General features: G+C 61.3%; 1 protein-coding gene across 1 annotated transcript in view; it reads left to right on the top strand.

Annotated features, from left to right (window-relative positions):
* Nucleotides 1–15591, top strand: part of SHANK2 (SH3 and multiple ankyrin repeat domains 2) — a 308953-nt gene that overhangs the window by 132987 nt on the left and 160375 nt on the right. The window lies entirely within an intron of this gene.

Here is a 15591-nt window from a genome sequence, read left to right as displayed (position 1 = left end):
CCACGCAGTGTTGGACTGAGCAGAGCTGTGCTCTGTGTGCGAGTCCCTTGCCCTGGGTCTCTGAGGTCCCTCCCTGCCCCCGGTGCCTCACCACACCCCTGAGGTCTGCCTGGGGGTCACAGTACAGCGCGGTCTGTGAATGATACTTTCTGAAATGAGGCAGGCGGGCACTAGTGCTGAACTCCGTCTGCTCATGGAGTCTCCAAGTCAGACGCCCAGGTGGCCTGTGGGGCAGCGGCCTTGGGCAGCTGTTTCCTGATGTGATGCGAAGCCAGAACTGCAGGTGCAGGCAGGGACACCTGCCCTAAGCCGCCGACGCTCGCAGGCCCCTGGCTGCTCGTGACCGGCATTCCCTCCTTCAAGCGGCTGCCTTGGCACTTCATTCTGTGGCGCTCTGGGGCCTCCCCTCCTGGAGCTGCGGCCTCCCCTCCTGCACTGGCTCCTTTCCCAGCACCTGCTTTCACACCCTGCAGCCATCCTTGGAAGGAGCCTGCTGGCACCGGCATTGCTGGCTCTGCCAAAGTTGGATGGGCATCCTGGGAGGGCTTACTGCCCTCTCCCTTCTCCAGGCAGTGGTGGCCTTCAGGAGAGCAGGCAGCAAAAGGCAGGGCAGCTGGGTACAGCCTGCCTCCCTGCCTCCCCTCCGCCCACCTGCCAGGGTCGCCACACATCCTGGGAAAAGATTGGTGGCAGCCTTGGTGGGGTCCCCACCCCGGAGTGGGTGAGGCAGAGTGTGCCAGGCTGACGCCCATCCTGGGAGGGAGCTGCAGGCCGTGCTGGCTGCCGATTCCTGGAAGGGTGGCCTCACCCAGGTTCTGTGCACCTTCTCGGCCCAGGCTCACGCCCAGCTGGGGTTTCCCATTCCAGGGCCTCTGAGAAAGGCCACTTAGGGCTGCCTGGGCCTAAACACCCAGATTGGTATGAGAATGCAGAGCCAGGCACACTGCCAACTTTCTGGTACCTTTCAGGCCACACTTTACAGAGTGGGAGTTGAAGTGCGGGCATCTGTAGCTGGGGCCTCGCTGCCTTCCACAGCTCAAAGCACACGGCAGAAGACCCCACTGGGCTGCAGGAGGGAGGCCTCCCCGTCCCGGTGGTGCAGTGGGCGCCCCCGGCCACAGAACCCAAGCGGTACTGAGGCTGCGGAGGGGTCCGCAGAGTCCTCACTGGGCTCTGTTCTCTGTGCTTCTGACCCAGCGCCCTCTTCTTCACTGACTCCTGGATAGAGCAGCTTGTCCACACGGCAGGTCGCAGCTTGTATACACTGCACAGCGCTCGCAGGGAGGGTTCAGTGTGACACATCTGACGATTGCCCATGCCTGCGGTTCCAACCACCATGGAGACAGAAGCGTCTTCCTCCCCCAACCCCAGCAGGGCAGGCGTGGGGCTGGTTTCTGTCCTGGGTTCATCATGCCTGTTGCCTTCTCCAACCCTGACAGGCTCTGCTCAGGAGGCCCCGGCCAGCGATGGCCACTGTGTGCGTGTCCGAGCGGGGAAGCCCGAGGGAGCCGTGACAGGTCGAGCAACGGATGGCAGTGTCAGCTGTTCTGATGCCGCAGAACTAGAAGCAAGGGTGGCGCCAGTCTGAGCACAGAGGGACAGGAGCTGGACGGTGGGAGGGCTTGTTGAGTGTGTCTGCAGAAGCCTCCAGGAGGGCTTCCGGCGGGGTCAGCTGTGATGGCTCCCACGGTCAGGCGCAATGCGGGACTCTCGGTGTCAGAGCCTCCTGGTGATTTGGTGGTGGTTTTTCCTTAGGGTTTAACAACAAACAGGTTTCGCTTTTCTAGCACCTTCTGTGCCTGTTGTGTTTTCCCCGGGTGGGGCCCTGCGTCCGGTCTCCTGCTGGTGGTCCTCCCCAGCCGTGCGTGCCTTGGCAGGGGAGTAGGGGGTGGGCAGCAGTGAGCCGTGCGTGCCCTCGGGGGACAGCAGTGTGGCAGGCGGCCGTCCCGCGTGGACGCCATGTCACTTCGTCCTCCTGCGGGTGCACACCTAGGTGGCCCTCGGCCCGGGCTCGCAGTCCCATGCCTCCCCGTTGCTGGGTCACATGGCTGAGGAGGGGCGGCTGCTTGCGCTCTCACAGCAGGGTGTCCCCACTGCCCCTTCCAGCCACTCTGCCAGGCGTGACCCTGGGACCACATGGCGACCCAGGGTGCCATTTGCCTTCCTCGGGTTTTCACTGAGCAGAGTACTTGTTAACAATGCCCCCGTGTCTGTGCCAAGGGGCCTGGAGCGTTGCCCTGGGCCAGGGGCTGGCAGAGCCAGCTCTGGCTGCACTCAGACTTGCCACCATGTGTCTCAGGCTCGCAGGGCACATCTTACCAGCTCGGTGTCGTCTCTGGGCATCACCTGCTCACTGCCCAAGAGGTGCACCTCTCAGCTGCCTCCTCCAGACCCCGCTAGTTGGGATACCCCGGGAATGGACTAGATCCCTGCTTGCGGCCTGAACCCATGCCCCGAGCAGAGGCCATTGTCATCCAACGGGAGACACTCCACGGTGGCCCCATGCACGGGTCAGCCTCCGACGTCAGGGTTGTCACAAGTCACAAGTAACGAGCGGCCCTGACGAGGAGGGGACACTGAGAGGACAGTGCTGCGTGCAGGAGGGGCCTGGGCCCAGGACCTGTCCTGGTAGTGACTGCCCTTCCAACTCAGGCACCAGAATCCGTGTGGCCAGCGGCCACCAACGCGTCTTTCAGCCAACGGAAATAGGCCACATGTGGTTCTGGGTCCCTGGCTCCCATGGGTGGCCTGCGGTGGCTCCTTCATCCAGGGGGACACAGGCCCCGTGGTCTGAGTCCTCACCCGCCCGCCTCGTCCCTGGGCCTGTGGTGGCGCCTTCATGGGGCGGGGGGGACACAGGCCCCGTGGTCTGAGTCCTCACCCGCCCGCCTCGTCCCTGGGCCTGCAGTGGCGCCTTCATCTGGGGGACACAGGCCCCGTGCGCTGAGTCCTCACCCGCCCGCCTTGTCCCGGGTGTGCGTCTTCCCTCAGCTTCTGTCGCAGGCCTTGTCTCTCTCCTGTCTCCCGCAACGGTAACTGGGGTCTTGCTGTTGGCATGCTGTCTGCAGATCGGGTTGGCACATGAGGTCAGCGCCTGGCCTCCCACCCCGGGCCTGTCGGCAGAGGAAGAGGGCAGATCAAGTCGGCATGTCCCTGCCGGGTCACTGAGTCGGGCCAACAGGGCCAACATCCTACAAGGACGGTCCTCTCAGTTCTGTCTGGAGGTCCCCACCGCATGACCTCATGGACCTTCAACCCCTCCCAGACATGCAGCCCCCTGCATGGTAGAGCTGCCCTGCCATGTCCTGTGGGTGTGGGGATGGCCAGCCCCCATGGTGGAGGTGCCCTGCCGTGTCCTGCTGTGGGTGTGGGGATGGAGGTGGCCAGCCGCACGGTGGAGGTGTCCAGGCCTGCTTCTGTCCTCCCATCTGTGTTTCCTGCTCTGGATTCCAAGGCCAAGCTCCATGCAGGTGCACTGCCTGCTGTTTCTCGTGGACAAGACAGTGGTCACCTGCGTAAACCCTAGAGCCCACCTTCAGCATGGGTCCACATTCGCAGATCTCTGCTTCCAGGCACAGCTGGTCTCTCCTTAGTGGAGGTGAAGTCTTCCTCACAGTGGATATGGATATGGCTGCTGGGTCAATTGGAAAAGGCTGGTGTTGCTCAGACCCCAGGGCAGCCCCATTGCCTACCCAAGAGTTCCTTTCCATTCTGTTTCAAGTGTGGGTGCCCGTCTGTCTATGCCAGGGAAGCTGGTTTCCACTTGGAGGATTCAGAGCCGGGCGTTCAGCCCAGTGGTTTAGATGCCTGCGTCCCATACCCAGCTCCCCGCTCCAGCTTCCTGCAAGCAGCAGCCATGACTTAGCTCTGCAAAGACCAGATGTTCTGAAGACTTTTAGGGTTCTTGGTTTGAGGGAACCTCAATAGGGGGCTGGAATGGGCACCAGCCACTTACACAGATCCCTCCTGGGACCCTGTGGCAGCAGGGTGACCCGAAGGCACACACCAGCCACACTGACTGGTGAGCCGTGGTGCCTGCTAACCTCCAGGACAATCCTGCCTAGCAACTTGCAGTGTCCCATTTCACCTGTCCACAAGCGGTGGCTAGACCCATCCAGCAGCTTGCCCAGCACCTCAGGGCCTCTGGAAGGGGAACCAGCTGGGAGCGCATCCCAGAGGTGAGGACAGGGCTGCTGGTGGCTGTGCTACCTGGGGGTGACATCCTGGCAGGTAGTCCCATGGTCAGACCCTGCCCCGCACTGTGAGAGTCTGGAAGGGCAGTGGGTGGGAGTGCCCCGCGTTCAGACCGAGAGAGAGAGAGAGAGAGAGAGATCTTCCATCTGCTGGTCCTCTTGGCTTCAGACCGGAACCAGGAAGGGCTGAAGCCAAGCTCCAGGAGCCTTTGGGTCTCACCTGCAGGTGCACGGCTCAAGCCCTTGGGCTGTCTTCTGCTGCTTTCCCAGGCGCCAGAAGCAGGGTGACCAGAGCTCAAACCGTTGCTTGATTGGGATGGCAGCATTGCAAATAGCAGCTTCGCCCACCGCACCCTGATGCCCATCCTCACACTTGTAACTGGAGGGATGAAATCCCAGAGCTCCATCCAGCACGAGCCCCTCAGAACAGAATCCTTGTTAGCCTACACCATCATAAAGGCCAGGGTGATCAGCCTGCAGTGGGGTGCTCAGCAGGTGTCCCCAGGAAGCTCTGTCTGACTCCGATTCCTCCGGGTGGTCTGTGCTCTCTGACTAGCTGAGCATGGGGGTCCCTGACAGCCACAGGCTTCTCTTATCCGCGGCCCCTGCCCAGCAGAACCAAGACTGGCTCTTTTCTGGCTGTTTAGCAGAAATCCCGAATGACTTCCGTGCCGTGTGGGCCCACCCTGGAGCCAGGTGTATGTAGAAAGCATAACGGGCCAGGCCTGGGTCAGCTGTGAGAGGGCAGTGTGCCAAGGATAGCCAGGACACAGTGACCGGCAGCCGGCTGGGCCTGCCATGGCCACAGACGTCCCTTGTTTGGGGCAGCCCTGGGTCTGAGCTCTGTAGATCAGAGGCGCGTCTGGCCACAGCCGGCCTGCCCAGGCAGCAGGAACAAAGCAGGGGTGGGAGCTGTCCTCTGGGGATCCCTCTGCAAACCGTGGCCGTGTGCAGGTCTTCCAAAACACTGTTTGTGTTATCTTTGGAGTATTAAAAATATATATACAGGCCACGCCTCTGTGAGCACCATTAGGTCTCTGAAGCTGGCTTCCACAGAAGTCACTGGCTGTCCCCTGACAAGCACAGAGCAAGCATGGGAGCCCCTTGTCCCAGCTGCTGCTGCTCGGTGGAGCCGGACAGGCCCCACCCCCACCAGTTTTACTAAACTGTACTTGGGGCTGCCAAAGCATTGGGGGTGCGGGTTGCTGCTGCTCAGCTACGGCTCTCTGCTGCGCCAGGGCTCAGGCCTGGCTGTCTCGGGTGCCACTGGGGGAGTCCATCTCTCCACATTGCAACTGACCCCCTGGGGGACGCCAGCCTGGGGTTGCCATGGCAACCTGGGGATCCTGGGAACCAGCCCAGCCCTTCTTCCCAGCAGCCCCTGTGACTGCTGCCCGATGTCCTGCCTGCAGGGAACCCTTGGGGCAGCAGCTGGTCGTGAGGGGGGCGCAGGTGGTGGCAGGCATGTCTTCTTGTGGACTCTCACCAAGGTTCACTGGGCAGAGGGAAGGAGTCAGGAGAGTGCTCGGGCTGTCCTGTGACTGACCTGGCAGCCAGGATCAACGGACATTATCTCAGGCTGAGCCCAGACTAAGGTGTGGTCAGCCGGGTGCTGACAGGCACGCTCCCCCTGGCTGGCAGGTGGCCCCTTCCGCTGGGGCTTCACAGGACCTTGCCCTGTGCAGGTGCGTGGCCAGTGTCTCTTTCCCCAGACCCGCTGGGTTCAAACAAACTTCTAGGCCGTTCCTTAATCTTAACTGCTCCCCTTTCCACATGAAGTCCGCCTGGGGCCGGGGCTTCCCTGTGTGGGCTTTCTGGGGGGACTGCGCTCGGGCTGTGGCAGGATGCAGAGCTCCAGGTGCGACCGGGCTTTCTGTGCCATGAGCTACACAGGTGACTGCCGGAGCCCCTCCCCGGTGCACCTGCCATCCTCCAGGCTGGGGAGGGGTGACTTGGGACAGGGACCACCCCCTTCCTCCTGGCAGGGCTGCGTGACACCTGTCAACGTCTGGTGCAGGTGGCTACCGGGAGGCATCCCCTGCCCTAGTCAGGACCCAGGTCCCTCCCTAGAGGTCACGGCCTTGGCCTGCTGTCTCCTCGCCGTGACCTTGAACAGCCCGCTCAGCCCTTCTCAGCCGTTTCCCGCCTGACCATCTCAGGCGCCACAGCTGCAGATGCCCACAGGACATGGCGCACGCACGCACGCAGCCAGTGTGTGGCTCTAAACCCATTTCCCGAGGCGTGCTTCCAGAGCTGGCGCCAGGGCTCTGCCGGCCCCTGACGCGCCTGAGCAGCTTTCCCAGCAGAGTGAGGACCGTGTGGTGGAGCCGGTTTCCGTCAGAGCAGGGAAGCTACTTTGCAAACACCTGCTGATGAGGCAGAGTGATGCAAGGGGCAGAGCCTGGAGCTCCCCAAGAACCGAGAACCAGGTGGCAGCGACAGGCTCACAATGGTGGTCCCTGCACCTCGTCTGGTGGTTAAAACAGGATGGGCGGACAGGCAGAAGGAAGTTGGAGGGTGGAAGGATGAGTGGCTGGGTGGCCCCGTGGGTGCTTGGATGGCTGGTTGTGGACACCCACGCTCTGCCACATGCGTGGCTCGCTGTAACCCCAGGAGTGCACCCCTCACTATTTGAGGCTGGTAGGTCTCACCCAGTGAGATGTCTTTGCAACCAGAGTTCGTGAGCAGTGAGGCAGCCATGTGCAACTGAGAGGCACATCGGCAGTGTCCTGGGCACCCCACACAGGTTCTCTGGGTGCCTTCGGCCCTGGGGGTTGAAATGGCAGCCCCCTTCCTCCCGTGGGGAGGATGAGCAGCCTTGCCGGTCCCCACCCCAATCAGCCTGAAGCCAGAGGACCGGGGCTGGGGAAGCATGGCTGAGCTGTTTCTTCTGGCCAACCCTACGAGCACGTCGGACTCTGGTGAGTTCCAGAGGCTCAAAGAGGGGTGTGAGCGGACTCCTTAGTCCCAAAGGGGCAGGGGCGGCACTGAGGTACCTGGCTTGAAGGTAGTGTGCAAGGGTCCTCCCACCCACCGCTGCCACCACCCAGTCCTTGGAATGGGGCCAAGCCTGGAGCCCAGGGGCGCACCCGCCGCCTCGTGCCTCGCAGCTCATTGTGGGAAGTGAAAGCTGTCGTGCGGAGCTCGGCTGCTGAATGGAGATGTTGTTTTTGGCTGCTCTGAAATAGTCGAAAGGAAGCAGATTTGGGGTTATGAATAAACATCGGCATGTGGGGGCTGTGTGCTGCCGGCCAGGTCTTCGCTGGCGGAGCACATGGACATGGAGCTGTCACGGCCGGGCTCTGATCACACCGGCCAGGGGCCAGCCTGGGAGGCAGCCCTGCAAGCCTGGGGACTGGCTAGGGGACTGGCTAGGTGTGCGAGCTTAGGAGCAGCGGGGAAGCTGCTGTTCCAGGGAAACCGGTTCTGGGAACCAGAGCCTGAGGGCAGCAAGTAGTGGCCTGAGGACCGTCTGTCTGCAAGGGCCTGGAGCCAGCACAGGTGGCTTCCGGAAGCTTCCCTCTGGTCAGCCATCGGTGGGTGGTAGGATCAGTGCTTTGTGGGGCCCTCGCCCTCCTGCTTTGATTTCCATCACTGGGCAGCCCGAGGGCTGTGTGTGTCTCCAGCCGCGTTTCCTGGGAGGTGAATTCTCTTGTGGCGTGTTCCCTTCAACAGTCAGTCGGCTTGCGTGTGTTCACAGTTGTTCTAGAAGCGCTGCTCGTCCGGAACGTTCTCACCACCCCCGGCAGGAAGACCTGTCCTGTCCACAGCCGCTGCCCATGCCGCCCACCCGCCTTTGTCCCTGGCAGCCGCCATGGGTGTACTCTCCTCCTCCGGGGCTGCCTGCTCGGACGCTTCCTGGAGCCAAACCATCCCGTGAGTGGCTGTTTTCGCCGGGCACACAGTGCTTTGCGCCCTCCCCCACCCCCACGGCCTCATGGGCACCCTTTTGTGGTTGCAGAAGGCTCCTTTGTCTGCCAGGCTGGGCGTGCCCGCTCTACAGCTGCTCCAACTGCGTGCCCTTGGTGCTGCCCTGCACTGGGTCTGAGTCTCGGCTGGACCCTCCGCTCGCAGTCCTTGGGGGTCACTCCCAACTCTGGACGATGACGTGATCGTTGCGCTTCCCCGTCCTCTGCGTCCTCCCAGACTCTCCCGTGCAAGGTTCCCTGCTGTTGCTGGGTGAGTGGGGAGCTGTCTCAGTGCGCATCCGTCCCTGGCCGCTGTGGCAGTTGGCATCTCTGCTTGGGCTCACTGGTTTTGGCGGGAGAGGAGTTTGCTTTGTAAGTTACTGGTTCCTGAGACAAGTTTCATGTGGTCGCAGAGCAGAAACTGGCAGGCACCCTTGGTGACGGTCCCTAGGGAGCTTGTGATTCTGTGGCCTGGCTGGCCTTCAGCTCGCCTCTCTCTGGCCTCGCCGATCCCGCCTCTTCTATCAGAAAGCACTTCAAGTCGGAAATACAGTAGGCAGGGGCTGTGACAGAGCCAACAGAGCCAAGTGCTGGTGCCATGTGGAAGGTTTCTGTTCGTGGCCCGGTCACGTGGCCCCGTGAGCACCGCCTGCTCTCTGTCCTCGGCCCGGGGAGTGCTCCAGCATCCAGGGCAGAGGCGTGCTGGCAGCTTTCCGGCTCCTTTCAGAAGTTCCAGGAAGCCCCGTTCAAGCTCCCTGAACACAGGACCTGCCCACTCCGGGAACACCAGGACACCCCAACTCTGGGCTCATGACATGAGCCGTGCTGCTGTAGTGTCTAAGGTTTGTCAACCTTTTGAACGTGGGTCCCCCTCCTGGCCCAGTGGGCAGGACACTCAGCCATAGATACTGAGAGACAAAGGTGTTTGGCCTTGGAAACTTCCAGAACGTCTTGCACACAGGAGCCTCCCCCTCTCCCCCGCCGGCGAAGCCTTCTGGCTCCAGGGCAAGTTTGTGAATTCACCACATGTTGAAACCCCAAGCCGTCTGTGGCCACGGGTGACCACGGCAGCCCAGGCTGGCATGGAGCACGGAAGGCAGCCGCCACCAGCTCCCTCCAGGTCACGTCGATGACATTTTGACAGTAATTGCCAGGAGTGCTGGATGGCCCCATGCAGCTGCCCCTCACTGATTCCAGAAGTTTCTAGAACAGCAGCCCACGCATATACAAACAAGTGGCCACTGGGCTTCTCCATAGAGACCCACGCTTCCCGGTCTAGAACCCGCTCCACCCTGTGCCCAGGCCTAGGAAACACAGTCATATGGGCACGCAGTGTGTCCTGTCCCAGTGCCTGTGCCCGCCTCCCCGTCACGCTCGCCCCTGGTCTCCCTGTGTCCATTCCTCCACTGACACCGCATCGGAGAGGCAGCGAGCAGCCTGGACCAACATCCCTGCCCACCCCCACAGCTGCCCCCCGTGCGATGGCAGCTCCCTCACTCCATCGTCCTGGGCACCCAGGGAAGTCCCCGCCAGTCATGTGCCTCCGGCCACCGCCTTCGTGTGGTGTTACAGATGTCACCAAGCCCAGACCACAGCTGTGCGTGCATACCTGTGCAGCACACGGAGCAGCCCCCGTGTGTACCTGTGGACAGGACATGGAGAAGCCTCCGTGTGTGTGTGTGTGTGTGTGCATGTGGACAGGACATGGAGAAGCCCCTGTGTGTGTGTGTGTGTGTGCATGTGGACAGGACATGGAGAAGCCCCTGTGTGTGTGTGTGTGTGTGCATGTGGGCAGGACATGGAGAAGCCCCTGTGTGTGTGTGTGTGTGTGTGTGTGCATGTGGGCAGGACATGGAGAAGCCCCTGTGTGTGTGTGTGTGTGTGTGTGTGTGTGTGTGCATGTGGGCAGGACATGGAGAAGCCCCTGTGTGTGTGTGTGTGTGTGTGTGTGCATGTGGGCAGGACATGGAGAAGCCCCTGTGTGTGTGTGTGTGTGTGTGTGTGCATGTGGACAGGACATGGAGAAGCCCCCCTGTGTGTGTGTGTGTGTGTGTGGTGTGCATGTGGACAGGACATGGAGAAGCCCCCCTGTGTGCATGTGGGCAGGACATGGAGAAGCCCCCCTGTGTGCATGTGGGCAGGACATGGAGAAGCCCCCCTGTGTGCATGTGGACAGGACATGGAGAAGCCCCTGTGTGTGTGTGTGTGTGTGTGTGTGTGTGTGTGCATGTGGACAGGACATGGAGAAGCCCCTGTGTGTGTGTGTGTGTGTGTGTGTGCGCATGTGGACAGGACATGGAGAAGCCCCTGTGTGTGTGTGTGTGTGTGTGTGTGTGTGCGCATGTGGACAGGACATGGAGAAGCCCCTGTGTGTGTGTGTGTGTGTGTGTGTGTGTGTGTGCGCATGTGGGCAGGACATGGAGAAGCCCCCCTGTGTGTGTATGTGTGTGTGCATGTGGACAGGACATGGAGAAGCCCCTGTGTGTGTGTGTGTGTGTGTGTGTGTGTGTGCATGTGGGCAGGACATGGAGAAGCCCCCCTGTGTACATGTGGGCAGGACATGGAGAAGCCCCTGTGTACATGTGGGCAGGACATGGAGAAGCCCCTGTGTACATGTGGGCTGCAGATACACCCATACATATGCAGATACACCCATACATATGCAGATACAGCCATACATATGCAGATACACCCATACATATGCAGATACATGTGGCGTCATGTCATGTGCTCATGCACAACTTGTGATTTGTCACTCTCTAGTAATCCCATCATGTGTCCCACATGTTCTGTCTGCCTCAGGTGTGCCATGCACCCCTGGTGTGCCGTACGCCCCTGGTGTGCCGCGTGCCCCTGGTATGCCATGCACCCCTGGTGTGCCATGTGCCTCAGGTATGCCGTGTGCCCCTGGTGTGCCGTGCGCCCCAGGTATGCCGTGTGCCCCTGGTGTGCCGTGTGCCCCTGGTGTGCCACGTGCCCCTGGTGTGCCGTGTGCCCCAGGTATGCTGCATGCCCCTGGTGTGCTGCGTGTCACTGGTGTGCCATGCGCCCCAGGTGCACCGTGCTCCCGTTGAACGCAGCCTGTGTGAAGGCACGGCTGAACATTGCTCTGGGCCATGCGTTGTCCTTGAGCTCTGGCTCACACACAAAGCCCCAGTGAAGAGCTGACCTAGTTTTTGCTCCTGAAACAAAAACTGGGTGACACTAGAAGGAGTCTCATTGCCACGCTGACCGAGTCATTTGTCATCCAAACGGGGTCATTCCTGAGAGCAGAGCGGGACTGGCAGCCAGGCCGGCAAGCTGAGTGCAGCTGGGCTGTCCTACTTAGCCCAGTGAGGCCCCACGGGGCCGCCGCCTAAAGTCGGCCATCGTGCCTGGCTGGAGGGGCCTGGGCACTCGCTCACCTGCCTGCTACCCTCTCTGTAGGAATCAGCCAGGGGCCCGGCCCTCATGCAGACACCAGAGCCTGTCTGGAGTAATGCGTAGGTGGGAAAGCACGGGTCCCTGCGTGGACAGAGCCCCGGCCAGCAAGTCGATGTGCCTGGGCCATGCCGGGGGTGTCAGCTCTGCTGGGTGGATGGATTTTCAGGCAGTGGCAGCTGGGCTCTGTCGGTGCCCAACATGGCACCAGCAATGCCACAGTGCCCTGGGAGGCACTGGCTGTGGAACGTGAGGAATCGGCCCCTCCTGCCGGTATCGCTCTGCTGGGTCCCGCTCGGGGTGGGCGAGGGCTGCTTTCTGCCTTTCATGCCTGCCCCACCCCTGTCTTTACTGCTCTGCCCACCCTGCCGTTGCCCACCTGTTCTGGCACTCCCACCTGCCTTCCCAGACCCCTGCCCCCTCAGCCTTCCAGCAGGCCCTTGCCATCCTGGACCCCGCTCCCCGCAGCATGCAGCTCTGGCCACACTAGCTGCCCCTGGGTGTGGGTGTGCTGCTGCCGGGCCGCCCCTCCCAGCTTGCTGCAGCCATTGGGTGCGGCTGTGCTTCCACCAGCTGGGCCCCTGACCTTGCAGGCAGGTGACGCTGGCCATACCACTCCCTTCCTCCACGCTCGGCTTCCGCCATGGATGCAGGGTAGGACACGTGGCCACCTCCATGTCACAGGCCCTCTCAGAATCCCAGCTCTGGACGAAGTGTGCCTGCTTCTAGCACCCTGCCACCCAGGACCCTGCATATAGTGGAGGGTGCGGGTTGGGTGGGCTCAGATGGCAGCCCGCACCTGGAGGGGCTGAGGGAGGTGGCAGTGGCTGGCCAGAGCCTAGAGTGGAATGTTCCAGGCAGTGTGTGTGCCTCAACTTCTCAGCTGAATCATGTGACAGTGAGCGGGCCCTTTCTTGGCATTGAGACTCTGAGTGGCAGTCCCAGCTGTGTCTGACTCTGGGACAGTGGTCCCCTCGCAGAGACCCCTGCCTGCCCTGGGACCTGACAGCCGCCAGGCTTGAGTGTTCACGGGTGCTCATTGGTGCATTGGTGGGTCCCATGGCAGCTGTGCTTTGTTCCTCCAGACGCTCTGGAATCGTGACCTCCAAGAGGGAGGCCCAAGGGGCAGGGCCTGCTGGGTGCAAAGGCAGGACCGTGGGCTCCGAGCTGCAGGGCCTGGCCCCTCCCTTGCAGCCTGCATTGGTGCACCGAGCCATGTCCAGCTCCACCCCAACCCCCGACCGTGTCCCGCTCAGCTCCTTCCTGCGTCCGTGTCTGGCACAGTGGGGTCCGCTCCAGCACCCCCGCAGTGTCGGGACCCTGGGTAACAGTTGCCTTCCAACGTGGAGCTAACCAGCCCCAGATTGACACTCAGTGTGGCTCAAAATCCCGTGTCTGTCATTCTGTATGCCGAGAGCGCTTCTCGCAGCCTACTTTTCCAGAATGATCGCTGATTGGAACAAAAACATTCCCACTAAAATTAGAGTGACAAAATGGAGTTGTTACGAAACAAGAGGAAAATCGACAGGTGTGTGGTGAGGAGCTGGGACAGCCGGAGCGGGTCTGCCCGGCCTGGTCCCGGGGCACAGTCCCACGGGAGGATGCCCTGCGTGGTTCCAGGCATGCAGGGGTGCCGTGAGTGGTCCCAGGGTGTTCATGGCCACATGCAGCTCCATTCCGCTGCTTAGAAGTAAACATTATTTGGGCAATTTAGACTGGGGTACAGGGGTGTTTGACCAAAAAAAAAAAAAACCCTAGATGAGATGGTTTCAAGTTTGATATTCCTAGCTGGCCAGCAGTGGCCCACCCTCCCCTTGCTGTGTCCTGTCCCCGCAGCTGGGCTGCCCAACCACACTGTCTAACCCTCTGGTGTGTCCGTGTCAGCCCAGACTTGCTTCAGTCCACACGATAGCACACCAAGGAAGAACGCGGCTTCCGTGAGATATCGGGGTCTGCTTCTCCGTCATCTCACGTTCAAGCTCACAGGGAACTGGTTTTTTCAGGCTCGCTTTTCTAGTGTCCTTGATAAAATGCCTCATGGATCAAAGTGGCTGCCTAGACTCCAGCCATGATATCCACATTCCACTAGAAGAAGAGGGGAGGAGACCTCCCCCAAAGAGGTGCCCCTTGATTTTAAGGACATGAAAGTGGCCTACTGTGCCTTCAAGTGTTGCTTCTTACTGGCTACTGCATGGTCTCCGAGGAGGCCGAGAGCTCTGAGGGGTGAGTGGAGAACTCGGGGTGGACAGCTGACCGCCCTGCCCCAGTAGCTCGCAGGTAGCTGCTTGCCTCCCCCTTCTCTCAAGTCCCTTCAGGGCAGCCCAGCACGTCGGGTACATCTGCCATCCCATGCAAGGCCGACCAGTTGCCCTGGGTGCCAGAGCGGCTGTCTGCCACCACGGGGGCCTCTGGCCAGAGTGTGGGCTCCTCCCCGTCAGTTAGCCCTTCCAGGGCGGAGCAGGAGAGAGCCATGCCCGTTCCCACCCGGCTCCTTGGTGACATGCCTGGAAGACCACGGAGGACGGCCCGGTGCTGGGGAGGAGCGGTGCAGCCCGCGTGGGGCAGCCACTTGGCGCGTGGAGGACCCTCACCGTCCTGTCCATGGCAGAGGCAGGGCTGACTGAACACCTACACGTGCCGCGTGCTGCTAGCACACACACCACACATATATCACACACAAACCTCGTGTGCATGCCACACATGACACACACAGCACACGTGGCCTACACACACTCCCTATAGTTTGCGCCTACATGACACTTTAAACACAATACCATGTACACCCACACACACACCACACCACACAGTACATTCATATGCCCTTCACACACACACACACACACATGCCTGGATCCCAGCACACGACACTGTAAATACCCTACACACTTGGCACACAAACAACCCGTGCCCACCCTACGCAGGCTGCACACACGTGACAACACACATGCCAGTAACCCTGCATACGTGTTGCTCATGTGCTGTGTGCCGTCCTGCCTAGCATGCCTCTAGTCGCCAGGCTTGGGGTGCCGCAGGGGCCCACAGCACCCTGTCCCTGTCCTCCTCTGTGCGTGCTTCCTGTCACGCAGCCACGTAGCGTGTCTGTTAGGGGATATAGTCTCCCGCACAGGCCTGCTGCTTTTCCCTGGGGTAACCATGGCCAGGACAGTGCCCAGAGAGGGTGGTGGCTGTCTCCCCGTCACACAGCCAGCAAGTTCAGAGATGAGCCCTGTGTCAGGCCCCATGCGCAAGATGGGGTGTCTGTGACTCCCTGGCTTTGGATTTAATTGTAAGATTGGTTCTTCTGCGTGTTTCAAGGAAGAGTTGATGGAGATTTTCCCAGATACCCTCGACAGCTGGGGCTGGGCCAGGCCAGAGCCCAGGAACCTGGAGTTCCATGCGGCCTCCCACGTGGGCGTGGCAGCCCAGCACGTGGGGCCATCTTCTATGGCCTTTCCAGCACATCAGCAGGGAGAGCAAGGCAAGCAGCTGGGACTCACCAGCTGCACCCAGCGTGTCACAGCACCGTCTCCTGGGCGTCTAGGCTCACCCCTGGGTGCCCACGCTATAGATGCAAAGCTCATTAGAGGATGCTGGGAGACGGATGAGCAAGACAGGGGCGAGGTCGGGGTCCCTGATTCCCCCAGGGGCTTCGTCTTCCTTACCCCGTGTGACCCAGCCTGGAGTTGAGGGGCTGTGGAGACAGATCCTGGGGCCCCCAGTGGTGCCGCTAGACCTGGGCACCTGTTAGAACAAGTGACTGTGGGGTGACCTCCTGACCGGTAGCTCCCAGCACAGCAGGGCGCGAGGACCTGTGTGTGAAGCCTGATGGGGCACCAGCCTGCCACGTTGGCCGGCCACCTTGCACCTGTTAGAGGTGTGAGCCCAGGCCCTGCCACGGCCTGCTGTGTCCCTAGGCAACTCCTATGCACGACGTGCCTGCAGCTCAGAAGGTTCCATGATGGAAGAGTGCGTGTAGGGCCATGGTGTGCCCCCAGGGCTGCCGCTGCCCACCAGCACAAGTCAGGCCTGCCGGTGCCAGCAGAGAAAGGTCCAGATGGCACCTGCTGGCC

Source organism: Ochotona princeps, chromosome 4 (assembly GCF_030435755.1).
Source record: "Ochotona princeps isolate mOchPri1 chromosome 4, mOchPri1.hap1, whole genome shotgun sequence".
NCBI lineage: Eukaryota > Metazoa > Chordata > Mammalia > Lagomorpha > Ochotonidae > Ochotona > Ochotona princeps.
Note: the sequence above shows the minus strand (reverse complement) of the source record. Positions and strands in the feature narration are given on the sequence as shown.